This window comes from Marmota marmota, unplaced genomic scaffold (assembly GCF_001458135.2).
Source record: "Marmota marmota marmota unplaced genomic scaffold, marMar, whole genome shotgun sequence".
NCBI classification, from domain to species: Eukaryota; Metazoa; Chordata; class Mammalia; order Rodentia; family Sciuridae; genus Marmota; species Marmota marmota.
The window spans coordinates 4,438,961-4,454,091 of record NW_025999895.1 but is presented as its reverse complement, the minus strand read 5'-3'; the positions used below and the strand labels follow the sequence as shown (position 1 = coordinate 4,454,091).

The window sequence follows — 15,131 nt, the reverse complement described above, 5'->3', positions numbered from 1 at the left end:
GTTTGGAGGGGACGGGGGTGAGTTCCATCTGTGCCCAGCTGGATGCTGGGGAGGGGAGAAGGCCCAGCCTTGCTCTCCGGGAGCTTGTGGCCCTAGGTGGGCACCGGCCCCTGCAGGACCAGAGCTGGCCAGTGGTGTGGCAGTCAGGGGAGGCTGGGAGAGGGGGAGGCAGCGCAGGCAGGCTCCTTCTCCCCCCCTTCTTCACGAGGGAGGGGGCTCGCTCTGTCGCCCAGGTACACAGGTGGGAGGGGGCTCGCCCAGGCTGGTCTTGGACTCCTGAGCTCAGGTCGTCCTCCCGTCCCAGCCCTGGCGGGTTCCGAGGGTCTCGTCCCCCCGGCTGGATTCAGAAACCCCTCTTTGAACAGAGGCAACGTCCTTAGGTCCTGGTCGCCATTCGGGGCAGGATAGCTCACCAGTGTGGCAGCGTGCGAGTGTCCTCTCTGTAGAAAGGTCCTTCTGTCTGTCCTCCCTAAAGGGCTAAGGGGATGTTGGGTTCAGAAGATGGACTGGTGGGGGGCAGCTCTGGGACTTGGATAACTGTCACTTCCCCAGAAGGAAGAGGGGCAGAGTCTCAGGGTGGCGAGACCTGTGTCCCCACCCTGTGAAGCGCCCTACAAGGTGACAGGCCTTCAGAAGGATTGGCGCAGGGACGCACAGTGATCCAGGAACGCTGGCCGGGAGCCCTAGCCCGGAGTCTCACACACGCTCGGCACCAGGGAAAGAAAGGGCTTTGGGTGGATCCAGGATCTTGGATCCCCATCAAGGGATCCTGCGGGGGTGAAGACGAGGGGGCGGACATTGTTCTGGACTGACCCCTGTACTGCACCCCACCAGGCCAGATCAAACCAGAATGGGGTCCCTCGTGCCACGGGGCACAGAATCAAACTGAGCTTTGAAAGGGGCAAGGGTTTCACAGCAGCCACCCAGAGGGGCCTGGTTAGCCAGGCCAGTGGGTAGGGACGTCCCCTGGGTTCTAACCCTGTAAGGGAAGTGACTGAAGTCACCAGCGTGACCGTGGCCTGGCCTCTGCTCTCCAGCCTCTGTCTCCTGAGCAGCCCCTCCTCTGCCCAGCTCAGTGGAGCGTCCTGCTAAAGCCACAGACAGGCTGCTGCCCGGCTCATGAACTGCGGCTGAAACCAACCAGCCTTTGAGCTAAGTTTGTTGAGATGTCGTTTTTGACAGAGCGCTGCAAAGACACGGCCATCTGCTAGCCGGCAAGTGGGCCTCACCTGACCCGACCACGCTGCTCCTCCCCTCGGACTCCAGCCTCCAGGATTGTGATGGAGACATTCCTATGGCTTCTGCCGCTCGGCCTCTGGGTTTTGTATGGGAGCCCAGACTGACCAACACGACCAACCTCCATTCTGTTACCGTTGGGGTGTCCAGCTGGGGTCCAGGTCCTTGGCATCCTGAACAAAGACACACAGAAGTAGCGGGCATAGTACGGACTTAATTGAAGGTGAAGGGGAAAGGGAGGCTGAGGCAGGAGGATCGCAAGTTCAAGGCCGTCTGGGCAACTTAGCAAGACCCTGTCTCTCAAAATAAAAAATAAAAAAGGGCTGGGGATGAGGCTCTGAGGCTCAATACCTGGTATGGGGGGGCGGGAAGAAGAGAGCAGGCTTCCACAGGGGGCGTGCAGTGCACCGAGCAGGGGGGCTCCGGCCCCTGTCCCTGTGCGGGTGGACTGGAGAGCTCGGCCGCTCGCTCCCAGTGGGTACTTCTGAACACGGAGCTTGTGGCCGGAGTTGTCGTGGGCGACAGGTCTCAGTGGCAGGAACCGTCACGCTGATGGGACATGGTGAACAGGGACATGGTGACCCATTTCCTGTCTCCTCTGTCCTCCGGTGGCATGTTTCTTGTCCCCTGCTCTGCCACCTCGGCGTCCCTGAACTCCTACCCAACGTTTCCCCGTTAGTCTTCACAAAAGTGTCCGCGTTTGTCCGCACTGACCAGGACCTGAGTGTAGATGCACTTACTTGTGCGGAGGAAGACGTTCACGGAGATCTTCCCGGTCCCCTCCGACACGCCTTGGGGTCCTCTCTGCACCCGGTCCTCTGTGAGCTGTCTCAACGCTGTCAGTTGTAGAAACTGACAATAGCACGCATGATTCTGCTCCACGGGAGGCATCTGCTCTGGTCCTGGGGCCAGTTTTGCCTCTGTTGGGCCTTCCTGACCCCCCACCTACTTACGCTCTCCCAATACACCTTGCTGGTCCCCTCCAGAGTGGAGGGGCTAAACACACCTTGACACATGCTCCTTAGACATTTCGCTGAGCCAGGATTTGACCTTTATAAAAGTTACCCTTAGGCAACATCTCAATCCTTGTGATGGGAAGGGAGCGTTCCTCACTCTTCAGAGGAACAACAGGAAGCACAGAGAGGTTAAGCAGCTTTCCCAGAGCCACCCAGCTAGGTGGGTGGCAGGCAGGCTTTGGGTGCAGAAATCTGCCCCTAAGAGGACAGAGTGCTATTTTGTCAGTCAGCCCCTACGCTGACCTCAGAGAAAAGGTCCATTACTGACGGCTGGGAAAGCCCAGAGAGAACTGTCCAAGCTCCTGCAGCTGATGTCACTCCTGGGGAGACACTGTCAGGATATTAATGAACATGGAGGTGAACTTTGATCAAGCAGTTTTAAGTGCCAGGCGCACCGTGGTGAGTTCATACCCGGATCACCCCCTTCCCTCCTTCCCACAGCCCCTCGAGGTAGATACCATTATCTGTAAGACCCTCGGCATCCAGAGCGGAAGGTGAGTTTTTCCTCATTTCCTGGCTCATTGGGGGCTGACCTCTGCAGGCCAAGGAGCCCCCACCCAGGCCTCTCTTCCTTAAGACCAGCTGTGTGTTTACGTGGACTCCCCAGGCGCCGGCCTCCCTAAGTCCCTGACTTCTGAGAGGCTGGAGGCAGGTCACCGCCCACCTGCAGGGCTGACCTCTCCCGCTGGGCCTGGAGGATCTACTAATCACCACGGGGGCCGGGAGCCTCACCCCTGGGCCTGGGAGGGCCGGGGAATCAGGGATCAGAGGTGCCCCGCGGCGGATCTCCTGTTTCCCAGACACCCGTCAGGCTAATTGAAATGTGCCAAATCTCGGCCCTGGCCTGGGCGAGCCCACAGCCGCTTGCCCCCTGCCGTGTTGACGAGGCCTGAGGAGAGCGAGCCTGGCTGCAGCCTCATTTGCAAGGGAAATGATTTGACTCAGGCCCTCATTTGCAATCTTTCGGCCCAGGAGGCTTTGATTAGCTGCAGAGCCAAGGTCCCGTGTTTTATGCATGAGGAACGGTGCCTGCGCCCTCAGCGCTGCAACCCCCAGCCCTCCTCCTCCTGGGTGGGCAGGCGGAGAGGGGTCCTAGCCACAGAGGTCCCGAGGGTAGGATTTATCTTCAAAGCCCAAGGACACCCCTTGGTGGTGAGAATGGGGATTTGTTTTTTATTTTGGGGGGCACTGCTGCCTCAGGCCGGCAAGGAAAGTGCTCTATCACCGAGCTACACTCCAGGCCTCCAGAGGAGGGACTTTCTGGAAGCAAGACGCCCCTCTTCAGCCACAGAGTGGAGCCCACGAGCCCTCGTGTGCTGGCGTCTGGTCTGCGACAGGGTCCCTCTCTGGTTCCAGGGCCTCTGTGTCCTCTTTCTGGCCAGGAAACCCACTGTTCCCTGCGGCCCCTCCTCAGGCCGCAGGCACAAACTTCCTCTGGGAAGGGGAGGGAGACGTGGAGCTAGATGCTTTTGCAAAAGTTTTCTCTCCGACCTTCATCTGGGTGACGGCTCCCCGTCTGATCCTCTCCTGTCCTTCCCACCCGCCTGTCCCCTTCCTTGGGCTCCGGCTCCTCCCGTCTTCCCTCGGCTGCACAGGTGCGGGGCCTGCTCTGCAGTCAGCTGAGGATGTGGTTAGAGGCTGAATCAAGCCCTGCCTGCCACCGGGAGCCACCTGAGAGGCTGGGGACCACAGCCCGGGTCAGGCAGTGCATTGGGGCCAGGCAGGCGAGGGAAATGAATCCAGAATCCTGGCTGCTATGGTTTGTGCCCTTAAGGTCCCTGGGAAATCTCCTGTTTTGAAAGCCTGGTCCCCAGACAGCAAGGCTCAGAGGCGGGGCATGGTTAGGTGGCGGGGGCTGCGGGCACCAGTGGATTAATCCACTTGATGGGTGGTTAATTTGAGTGGACAGACAGGGTGGTAGCTGGGGGCAGGTGGGGTGAGGCTGGAGGAAGCGGATCTCTGGGGCTGTGCCCTTGGACTATATTTGATGCCTGGCTCCTCTCACTCTCTGCCTCCTGGCTGCCTTGAGCTGGGCAGGGTCCTCCACCACACCCTCCCGCCATCATGTTCCCCGTCCTCTTGGGCCCAGAGCAGTGGAGTTGGCTGACCATGGACTGAACTCTGAAACGGTGGCCCATATAAACTGTCCCTGTCTAAGCTGTTCTTCTGGGGCGCTTTGGTCACAGGGACGAAAAGCTGATGAACACTCTGACAACTGCGGCTGCTTTCCTAGGGGAGGCTGCGGGCCTTGCGCCTGAGCTCAGCTTTGGCGCCAGGCTGTGCTGGAGGTGGGAGTCTGTCGCTGTGTGCAGGGCACGGGTCGTGAGCAGCTGTGTGCTCCGAACAGGTTCCTTAACTTCTGAGCCTCAGTTTTTTTGGTGATCATAATTTGGGGATGATAATTCCCACTAGAAGGAACTTTTGGAAAATGAGGGATCTTGTCAGTGGAGCTACCTGCCGCCCAGGTGAGGGAACAGGAGCAGCTCTGTCTCAGGCCCAGGTGCCCAGACTCAGCTTCTTCCTCCCACAGTGGTCAGAGCAGGAGGAGGCCCCAGGGAAGGCCCTAATTTAGGTCCATTAACAATATGGAGGAGAGAAAAGAGCAGGTCACAGCCCTGCAGCGGCCCCAGGCTGATCAGATGGCCCTGGTCAGCCCCCTGGGGCAGCAGGGTCCTAGAGGATGCCTGGGGTTTGCAATTTTCAGGATCCAGGGAGTCAGGCCGGGGCCTGAGGGAACCGCTCCCCGCTGCTTGTGTGGACCTTGCTGATTTTGAAGGCTGGGCTATAGCACTGGGCAGAGGGCAGTTCTGCAAGGCCTCTGGGAGGTCGCAGGGTCGTGCCTGGGCCTCCACAGTTCCTTTTCGCTAGCTCTGTGATTTGGAGCGAGTTCCTGAATGTTGGGACACGTCTGAATTTTAAAGTGGGGGTAAATCACACCAAGAAACAAATGCAGTGAAGCTGTGAGTCTCAGAGGCTGGCCTGTTGCCAGGGCCATGGACGTCCCTTTGATTTGTGTTAGGGGAGTTCCTAGTTCCTGCCACGCCTCCCTTCCCTCTTGGTGCGGTTTCCATGCTCAGCGATGTGCCCCAGAGTGGGCTACGCTCTGAACGTCCCCCAAGACTCACCCTGGAGTCGAGTGGTCATCCTAACAGTGTTGAGAAGTAGGACCCGTAGGCGGTGATGGGATTATCGCCGTTGTCACAAGAGAAGGTTGACTATCATGGGAGTGGGCTCCTGATTCAAGGATAAACTCGGCTCCCACCCTCCCCTCATCGGGATGGGATGCCTTCCGCCATGTTGTGATGCAGCAAGGGCCCTAACTGGAAGCAGCCCCTCTCCCTTGGGCTTTTCAGCCTCCAGAACCACGAGCTAAATAAACTTCTCTAGTTCATAATCCACCCGGTCTGTGGTGTTTTGTTACAGAGGCAGAAAGCAGACCAAGTGTCTTCCAAGTTCCCACCACAACCCAAATGGTCAAGCATAAAAGGAACACACAACACAAAAATGGGGCTAGGGAGGTGAGGCTTCACCCATGCTGGAAGGGAGGCCGTGGGTGGGGGTGTGCTGGGTTATGAAGGTGGAGAACCCTGCGGCCAGGGAGAGGCTGTGATGGGACTGACACCAGCCAGCCAGAAGCCCCAGAGCCTCTGGGCATAGGGACAGCAGACACTGCAGAGCCCAAGAGCCCAGGGCCGGGAGTTGTGCAAGGTCTGCTCACCTAACAACTGCATCCGCAGCAGCTCCCCTTCCCACCACGGCCACCCCATCAACGACTCCTTGCTGAGGAACAACAGTCAGGAGGCCCAGTCAGCACCTAGGAAGATGGCGATGCCCCAGAGCAAAGCCCTGCCCAGCGTCAAGGGGTGGGCGGGGCCCCGGGAGCTCTCTCTGCCCTGAAGCCTGCCCACCCCCCACTGACACAGGAGCAGATTGGGAGGCGGTTTACACAAGGGCAGAGGAAGCACCACCCGTCACCAGCCCTTCACTCCTGCACATGAATGAGTCTCAAAGGATCCCAGGTTGGGGGTGGGATCATCAGCAATAAGAGTAAGCATCTGGAAGACACAAGATGCCGGCCCAGAGGAAGCAGGCGAAGGTGACATCACGTCTGAATGCTTTGTATATTTAGAGAGATGGGACAAGATATTCCAGCAAAATACAACAACTCAGTTTTACTAGGAAAACAAATCCAAGAACAACCAGGGAGCACTTGAGATTAACAGAGAGGCTTTATAAAGTTAAAAGTTCCGGAAAAGGACTGGAAAATGAACAATCTCAAAATGAAGAGTCAAAGGAACAGATGAGGAAGATGGGAGAAAAGAGAAGCAGGTCTGAGCAGACAGGCGCCAGGGGAGAGTGCAGCGGTCTGGGTGTTGTCAGGAAGAGTCCTGCTTGGCCTTGAATTCTATACCCAGCTGGACTATGCATCAGGACGTCCGAGGGCAGAGCCAGGGTGTTTCAAACTCGTGAGGACAAAGGCTGTCTTCAACACACCATGCAGATTTCCCCCCTAGCTTTATTGACAAAAGTTTTATGCAACGGGATGATTTGACTTGTGTATACAAACTCGGTTTTTCTTTTAAAGTCGCTAGACGACGTTCTCAAGGAAATCAGGGAACACGTGGGAGAGAAGGATCCAGGAAACTGAACCTAACCTAGAGGAGGATCGAGAGAAGCCCGAGTAGCCCAGGTGATCTCAGGCCGGGGACAGCTGGACCGACTCCTCCAGCTGACCTGGGACTGTCATTTTTAGGACTGAAAGTCTTGTTTCTTGTTTCCTGGGAAACCCTTTGGTCCTGGGAAAACCAGGATGGTTGGCCATCCTGAGCTTAGAGACTGACCGGTGTGAGGGAGGATTCCTGGGGGAACAGGTATCCTTTAGAATTTATAATATGATGGAGATACAGTTTAAGGACATGATTAAAAAAAAAAAAAAAAAAAGACAATCCAGGGGCTGGGGTGTGGCTCAGTGGTAGAGCACTCGTCTAGCATTCATGAGGCACTGGTTTCAATCCTCAGCACCACATAAAGTAGAATAAAGATGTTTTTATAAACTAAAAAATAGATATTTTTTAAAAAAGACAGTCCAGGAAAAACAAGCAATTACATAAGAAAATTATCACCCAAACTCCAAAGAGATCACACGTGGCATGATTTGAAGCTATTGGTTCCGAGTAAGGAAAGAGAATGTGTTTGCCCTTGATGTTATAAATAGTCACCCATGATTGATCCCTGGTTGTTGGACGTTGAACCCAAAGTGTATATTCTGAGCACATTACTTGGTCCTGTGGAAAAAAATATTCGCAAGGGCATAAAAATATAAATGTCACTTATTGTTTTTAACTTTTAGAATCAAGCTGTGGATAAAGCAGAGGATGGGTTGAAGTTCAGGAGCAGATTATAAATGTGAGGAATTCTGACAGTGTCCGATAGAGTGGAAAAAAAAAAGGGGTGAGTGGGCACATAGCCTCGTCACAAAGAGACACTGTCAGAATTCGCATGCAACATGAAATAAAGGTTCTCATACCTCAGAGTTAAAAGGAACCCAGCAGAACCAAAATAACAACAAACATGGGGAGGGGGGCGGCAGGTGGAGAGCAGGAACCAGCTTCCCTCTCGGGCTTCACGATGGGAAGCCGATGGCTTTGGGCTAATATTGAGAAATCCAGAACTAGCAATATAGGCCATGATCCAGAGTTTCCAAGGTAACTACGAGAAAGTAAAAAATCAGAAGTTGTAAAATGGGACACCTCCCGGGGTGGGGGTTAAGACGGGGAGGAAGGAAGGAGGAGCCTGGAGATGGTGGCTGTCATTACAGCTGTCTTCCTTTTGGAGGAAGCAAGACGGATGCCCCGCGAGGCCTGGGTTCAGCTGACCCGTCTTGTAGCACGGAGGTCCAGGGGGAGGAACAGAGGGCCCTGCGGAGAGTGTGGTCTTCGTCCAGTCTCTGCCAGCAAGTGGGGTCCATCATCCTCCTCCTGTCAGTGTCCTGGGGCTGCAGTAGGTACCGTATAGACCTGGTGGGACATATGTCTGCTCACAGTGCTGGAGGCTGGGGCGGGGTGCGGCTCAGTTGGCAGGCGCTTGCCTGGTGAGCACAAGACCCCGAGTTCAATCCTCAGCACCCCCAAAACAGCACGGAAAACAACAGCAACAAACAATTAGTAGAGACGGCAATTCTGGAGACGGTGTCCAAGATCAGGGAGCGGGCATGGTGGGGTTCATGGTGAGGGACCTCACGTGGCAGGGAGAGGGGGAGGGAGAGAGGGAGAATTACCTTCCCCTTCTCTTAGAGGCTCAGTGATATTGGACCTGGGTCCCATCCTTCTGTGCTCCTTTATCCTTAAGCACGTCCCCCAGACCCAGTCTCCAGACACAGCCACTGGTGGGAGCATTGGGGTTTCAAGGTAAGAGTGTGGTTGAAACACAATTCTGTCCACAGCAGCCCTGGACACTGACCAAGAGGCCAAAGGCAGGGAATGAAAATTTCCTCTCCCCATTACGTATGCTCTGTTCTTATTCCACTGGGCTTAAGAGCCAAGCCTAGGATTACCCCAAATATGTGGCCTTTTCCTCCAAGGAGGAGAAGAGTCAGATATCAGAAAGGTCCCTCCTGTGCTCCTGCCATTGCTGCTTCCTAAACGGCACCTGTATGTCTTGTTAGGACAGAAGCCCTTGCAGTCCAGGAACAGGATGGAAGTTACTGGAAGTGACTTCCAGATCACATCCTGTGCCGCCCTCACAGAACCACAACGGGCTCCGTGAAAACCCGTGTCTCCAGGATCTGCAGCGTCAACAGGGGGCCCCACTGTAGGACTCACACTGTTCAATATCACTCTCTCTCTCTCTCTCTCTCTTTTTTTTTTAAATCCCACCAAATAGACAGCATGTTAGTGAACTGTTGCTTCTCTGGCTCCCCCTGTCTGCCAACTCTAAGCTCAGATCCTCTCTCTTCTTCCCGAAGAAGAACCACCTTTAGAGCACGAGGGAGGATCTCTTAGTCTTTGAAACATAGCTTTACTTCTCCCTTACTTTTAATAGTCTTTCTGGGTGTACAATCGTACTTATATTCTCTTGGCACTTCAGAAAGACCATTCCACAGTCTGGCTTCTGGGGATGCCCTTCAGGAGACGGCTGCCATCCAGAGTCCTTTCTCTTGACTCCCTCTAAGAACTTCCTTTGTCTTTTGTGTTCTGTCCTCCGTCACAGTGTTTCTAGGCGCTGATTTCTTCTTCTTTATCCATTTTGGAATTTATGATTCTGTAACTACCCGATTCATGGTTTTCAATAATTCTGGAAAATCGTCTGCGGTTATCTCTTCAAATATTTCCTCTCTCCATTGTCTACTGAATCTGCTTCCTCGTTTTGGAATGCCAGTAGTTAGAGGTCTGCCTTTTATTTTACCCTCAATGTCTCTATGTCTTTCTCTCATCTTTCATCTCTTTGACCTTCTGTGCTATACTACAGATAATTTCCTACAATCTATTTTCCAGTTCACTAATTCTGTCTTCAACTTATTTAATCTTCTATCTAAGCCATTCAGTGGGTTTTTTTAAAAAATTCTTCCCAATTATTATTTTTCAATGTTTGTATTTCCTTTGGGATATCTGATAATTCCAACACCTAAAGTCTTTGGGGACCTAATCCTCCAGTTTGTTTTTTCTTTTGACACTTTTTATGGTATCTTTCCCTGTGTGTTTTGTGGATTTTAACATACTGTTTGCTTTTTCCCGGAACCTGTGGATGTCACCAACCAGAATCACCATTTAAATATTTTCATTTTATCAATAGATATTTTAGTATGTGTTACTAAAAGAGAAAGACTCTTTTATACACAATATCATGATCACAACTAGAATGTTAATAATTGTTACAATGATATTTTGGGTCCTCTTGAAGCAGACAAAGATGGCTTTGGGAAAAGGTGGTTCTGGTCTCTAGGACTTGCCTTAAAAAATGAGAGGTGCAGAAAAGGTGGGCAGGGAAAGATCAGAGAGAAACTTTGCTTCTGAGGTCTTCTCTTTGGGGTAACGTTTTCTAAGCCCTCAAAATACAGTATTTTTAAAATCAGGAACCTAATTTGTAAGGTCCACACCCGATGGCTGGCTGATCTGTGCCCTTCGATCTCCTTTCATCTTCACCCCCTGCTCATCTCCCTTTTACCTTGGCATCGGTATGACTTGTTGAAGAAGCAGCTTGGGTTTGGGGTGGGGGGGTCATTTTATTCACCTGCGGATTTCCCCACAGTGGGTTTCCCCCATTGCATCCCTGCGTGTAACTTAACCCGGAATCTTATTAAACACGTTTGTCAGCGAAGGATTCCTTGGACCGTGCAGCGAGTGTGAGTTTAGGCTCCACACATGTGGCAGGAGCTGCCTGGGCAGGGAAAAGGAACTTTACAGACTCCGTCCACATGTGGGTCTTGTCACACGAGGACCTGGTGGCATGAAATCAGAGGACGTGGGTAGCGCTTTCCAAGCTCACAAACTTCTTCTTTCACTCTGCTTTCTATCACCTTGGAGGCATCGGCATGAACTTCCACTTGAACATCTGGTCAACCCATTTATGCAGCATCTCTGCCCCTTGAGAAGTCGGTCTCCATTCCAGGGGACACTAAAACAGAGGGGGACAGCCACCTGCAGGGAGGCAAAGGCCAATCCCGGGCAGGTTCTGCCAACGACTGCTGTGAGACCTTGAACTTGAAGTTTCTCCATAGGCCCCCGTGAATTGAGAGTGGGTGCTGCTCCAAGTTCAAGTTCATGTCCAGTTTCTCTAAATATTCTAACTGTACATCCAGGGGCCAGGAGAATAAGTATCTGCCCCCATGGGCCCCATCTGTTAGGTAGGGAACAGGGCAGGGGAAAGACGGGATGGATGCCGTGCGCACCTGCTGTGGAGACCAGCTCCTCGGGCAGCAGGTCTTGGGTGTGGAACGGCTCAAGTCGAGAAGCTGAGCAAAGGACCACGACGTTCCTGGGCCTCCTACTCGTCCAGCCTCGATGTGGTCGTCCAGGCTGAGTGGCCTGTTATCTGTCCTTCTGCTCTGCCCCAGGAGCCGCTTTGTCTACCTGCCATCTCAGGACCTGTTCTCCTGAGGTCCTACCACGGGGTTAACTCTCTGTCCAAGAGGAGAGCGTCCAGGCTGAGGCTGGGGCTGGGGCTCAGGGTAGAGTGTTTGCCCACCATGTACGAGGCCCTGGGTTCAGTCCCCGGCACCACAAAAAAATCATTAAATAGTTAATGATCAAAGAGGAGAGCTCCCTGACCCAGCTTTATGCTCCTCCCCGTGTGACCAGGACCCTGCTGGACAGGCTGGCTGGGTCTCACACAGCAGCCAGGAGGGGCTACAGGCAGTTTCCGAGAAGGCAGATCTTGGGTGTTGATCTGCTGGACGAGTGCTCTCCGTTTAAGAGAAGGGGCTAAGGGGCTAGGTAGTGGTCCCGGGGACTAAACCCAGGGGGTTCTACCACTGAGTTTTTATCTTTTATGTTGAGACAGGGTCTCACTAAGTTGCCGAGGCTGGCTTTGAACTTGCAATCCTCCTGCCTCAGCCTCCCAAGTCACTGGGAGTAGAGGTTTGAGCCACTGTGCCCGGTTTGCTAGCTCTTAATAGTGAGCCATCAGTTTCTTTCTTTTAAAAAAAAAAAAAATATATATATATATATATATATATTTTTTATTAGTTGTTGATGAATTTTTTTATTTATTTGTATGTGGTGCTGAGAATCTCTGCATCTCTGGGGGAAGTGTCACCTGCCCCCTCCCCCATGAGTCCTTCACTGCCCCTCTGGCTGGGGGGCAGACCTGTCCCTGCTGCTACACAGGGGGCAGAGCCTCGAGGCCAGGCCCAACCCTGCCCAGGAACCAGGACTTCAGGCCCCTGCCACCTACCCCACCCCCTGGGGCCTGCAGGAGGAACAGGTGGGTGCAGGCCACTCTGCGATGTGGGCGTAGGCTGTGGCACACACAGGGACTGCCCGAGAGCGCACAGCGGGTGGGTGCCACCGTCACCTCAGAACACTGTGTGTGCATGCTCCACACGCCCCCGTGGGCAGGGAAGCCAGTGTGTCTGCGTGGAGTTGAGGCACAGCAGGGTGGGCGCATGGGCACACACACCCTGGGCACCCCAGCCTCAGGTGCCGTCTGGAGTGCCCACAGCCCCTATTGTCCACCCCGCGTCATGTCCACGCTTATACCTAGCCCTGCAGGGCCAAGTCTTTAAAGGCTGAGACGGATTCCCACCCACATCTGCCAGGAGACTAGAGCAAGCCAGGAGGGACCCCGCTGCACTCGGGCACGTCTGTCCATCATACCCATAGTGGCCGGGGCCCCGGCCTCCTTGGACAGTGACTCTCCACCTGTGCCTGTGCATCAAGGATTCCTGGTAAAGGAGCGCTGCAGGCATTCGCAGGAGCCAGGGAGAAAGGCCAGCCGCTGCCTGCTGCGTGGAAGGGAGGTGGCTGCAGTGACCAGCAGCTGAGGGCTGTGTCCCAGCCTTCAGGGGTGTTTGGGGGAGGCGGTGGCACTTGCATCCCCAGTTTTAGAGTGACCATTTGATTCCTGCTACAGCAGCGGTAAAGCCAAGCCCGTCTTGGGAAAAGCAGGGGACAAAACTCATAACTGCACAAAAAAATCGTTATATTTCCTGAACCCCAAATACGGACACAAACTCTATCAACCCAAGCGGGAATTTAGGTAAAAAAGGTGACAAGAGCCAGACCTGCCCAGGGTGGCCGCCTCATCCCAGCTCCACCCACCTGGGCTCAGCATCCCGGCTCCTCCCAGCGGCTCCTCCCATGGTCACAATAGCCACTGCCATCTCGGTGCCTCGCCTAAGGAGCCACAAACATCGAGTCCAATTCTGTTTCACATTGAACAACTCTGCTTTATGGAAAAGAGTAAAATCTCATATATCTCCACTAATATGCCAGCTTACCAGCTGAAAGTTCAGGGTTTTAGAAAACCCAGGAAGAGCCGCGTCTGCTGTCCAGGGTGCTGGCCTCAGGATGGCCGTGGATGGGCAGGTGAAACACCTCCCACCTCTACCCCCTAAAATATTGTCTTGGAAGTCAGCACCCAGTGCAGCTGAGGCCCATCAAAACCTGAGATACGTCATGATTTCCTAAGCTGAATTCTATTTTCAATGCCCCCGGGGCGCTTGCTATTTAAAAAGGAGACTTTAGGTGTGGCACCAAAAAAACTCCTTATAATGCAAATCAGCCCTTTGCCTTCTCTCCTTTTTTGGTAAATCCAATTTTCACTTTTCTCTGTGCTGGGAAGCCTGTGCTGTCTGTCTGTAATCCAGGCAGGATGGCAGTCAGGGACTCTGACTGACCAGGGGAAAGCTGTTAGGGCTTGGAGCCCCCTGAGCCCTCAGGTCCAGGGCAAAAACAGGCTCCTTGATGGAAGGGACCGGTGTCCAGGGGCCCCAGCTCACCCTGGGCTGGCAGACCCTTGGGGTGCTCTTTCTCAGCCTCAGTTCTCCTGTCCAGCCCAATCTCTGCCCCCTGCACTATCTTGCTCCTACCAGCTCTTCCCCTGCACTGACCCAGACAGAGGGACACTGTCCCTGGGCCCCACAGACAGAGGACACAGGACTGCTCTCCTTAAGACACCAGCACAAGGTGGGGGGTCGCTGGACCTCCTTTCCTTCTGACCCGCTAGCTACCAATTCGGAGCTACCCACTAAGTTTCCGTCACTCATCAGAAGGGCTCACGAGGTCAGGAAAGTGCTAGGGTTAAAACTGCGGTTTAATATGGCAAAGGACGCGGATGAGAACCAGCTGTTGGGGGAACCCAGATGCAAAGCTGCCTCCCCGTCAGGGTCAGTCACCCCCAGCACAGGGCTGTGGACCTCCCTCCCGCTGTCTAGGAGCCCGGGGGTTAGATTTGGACACCTGAATAATGCCGGACAGGCCTGGAGGACATGCCCTCCGCCCAGTCCTCTTGCCACGGAAGGCAACGTTGTCACGGGTCCTAGGCGCCTTTTATTCCCCCAGCCTCACCCTGTGACTGGCGTCCAGGACGTTCCTGCTCTGAGGACGGGATGGCCCGTGTCCAGGTCATGCTGGACGACTGAGCCCAGGCCTGGGACCTGGCACAGGGTGGGAGAGATACCATGAAGCAGGAAGCCGAGGGCTTACCAGCAGAGGTGGGTGGACTGGCCATGAATGGCGGGTCAGGGCGGCGCTGAGGCTGGGAAGGGAACCTGTCGGGCGGAGCTCTGCACCTTCCCCAGGTCTCCTCTGGCCGCTCTCCACCTGCCTGGACGCGGGCTCTACATAGACAGGACCATTTCCTGGGTGCCCCTTAAGCACAGGCGTTTGGTACATATGACCGAGCCAGGATCCAGACCCTTCACAGTTACACGTGACAGTAGAATGAATTCTGAGATATCCTGCGTACATGGAGTAGAACTTCCCACTCTGTGGTTGAACATGACGTGGAGTTTCACTGGTCGTGTTCATACTGAACACGGGAAAATGATGTCCCATTCATTCTATACCCATCCCCCCTCCCTTCCCTTCACTCCCTTTCGTTTAATCCAATGAACTTCTATTCTCCACCCTTGCCACACACATTGTGCGTTAGCATCCACATATCAGAGAGAATATTCAGCCTTTGGTTTTTTAGGATCGCCTTATTTCACTTAGCATGATAGTCTCCAGTTCTATCTATTTATAGGCAAATAACATAATTTCATTCCTTATGGCTGAGTGATATTCCGTTGTGTATATGTACCACATGTTCCTTATCCATTCATTTGTTGGTTCCACACCTAGGTTGGTTCCACAGCTTAGCCACTGTGAATTGAGTTGCCATAAACATTGGTGTGGCTGTGTCCCTGTAGTATGTTGATTTTAAGTCTTTGGGTATATG

At 53.9% G+C, this 15,131-nt stretch overlaps 1 long non-coding RNA gene across 1 annotated transcript; it reads right to left on the bottom strand.

Annotated features, from left to right (window-relative positions):
- Window positions 1-515: 515 nt before the first annotated feature.
- On the bottom strand, window positions 516-5,984 carry LOC125614976. The gene is made up of 3 exons (XR_007345549.1): window positions 1,977-5,984; window positions 1,588-1,785; window positions 516-1,409 (listed from the first exon to the last, which is right to left on the bottom strand). It is a non-coding gene; the product is annotated as an uncharacterized LOC125614976 (long non-coding RNA).
- Window positions 5,985-15,131: the final 9,147 nt, after the last annotated feature.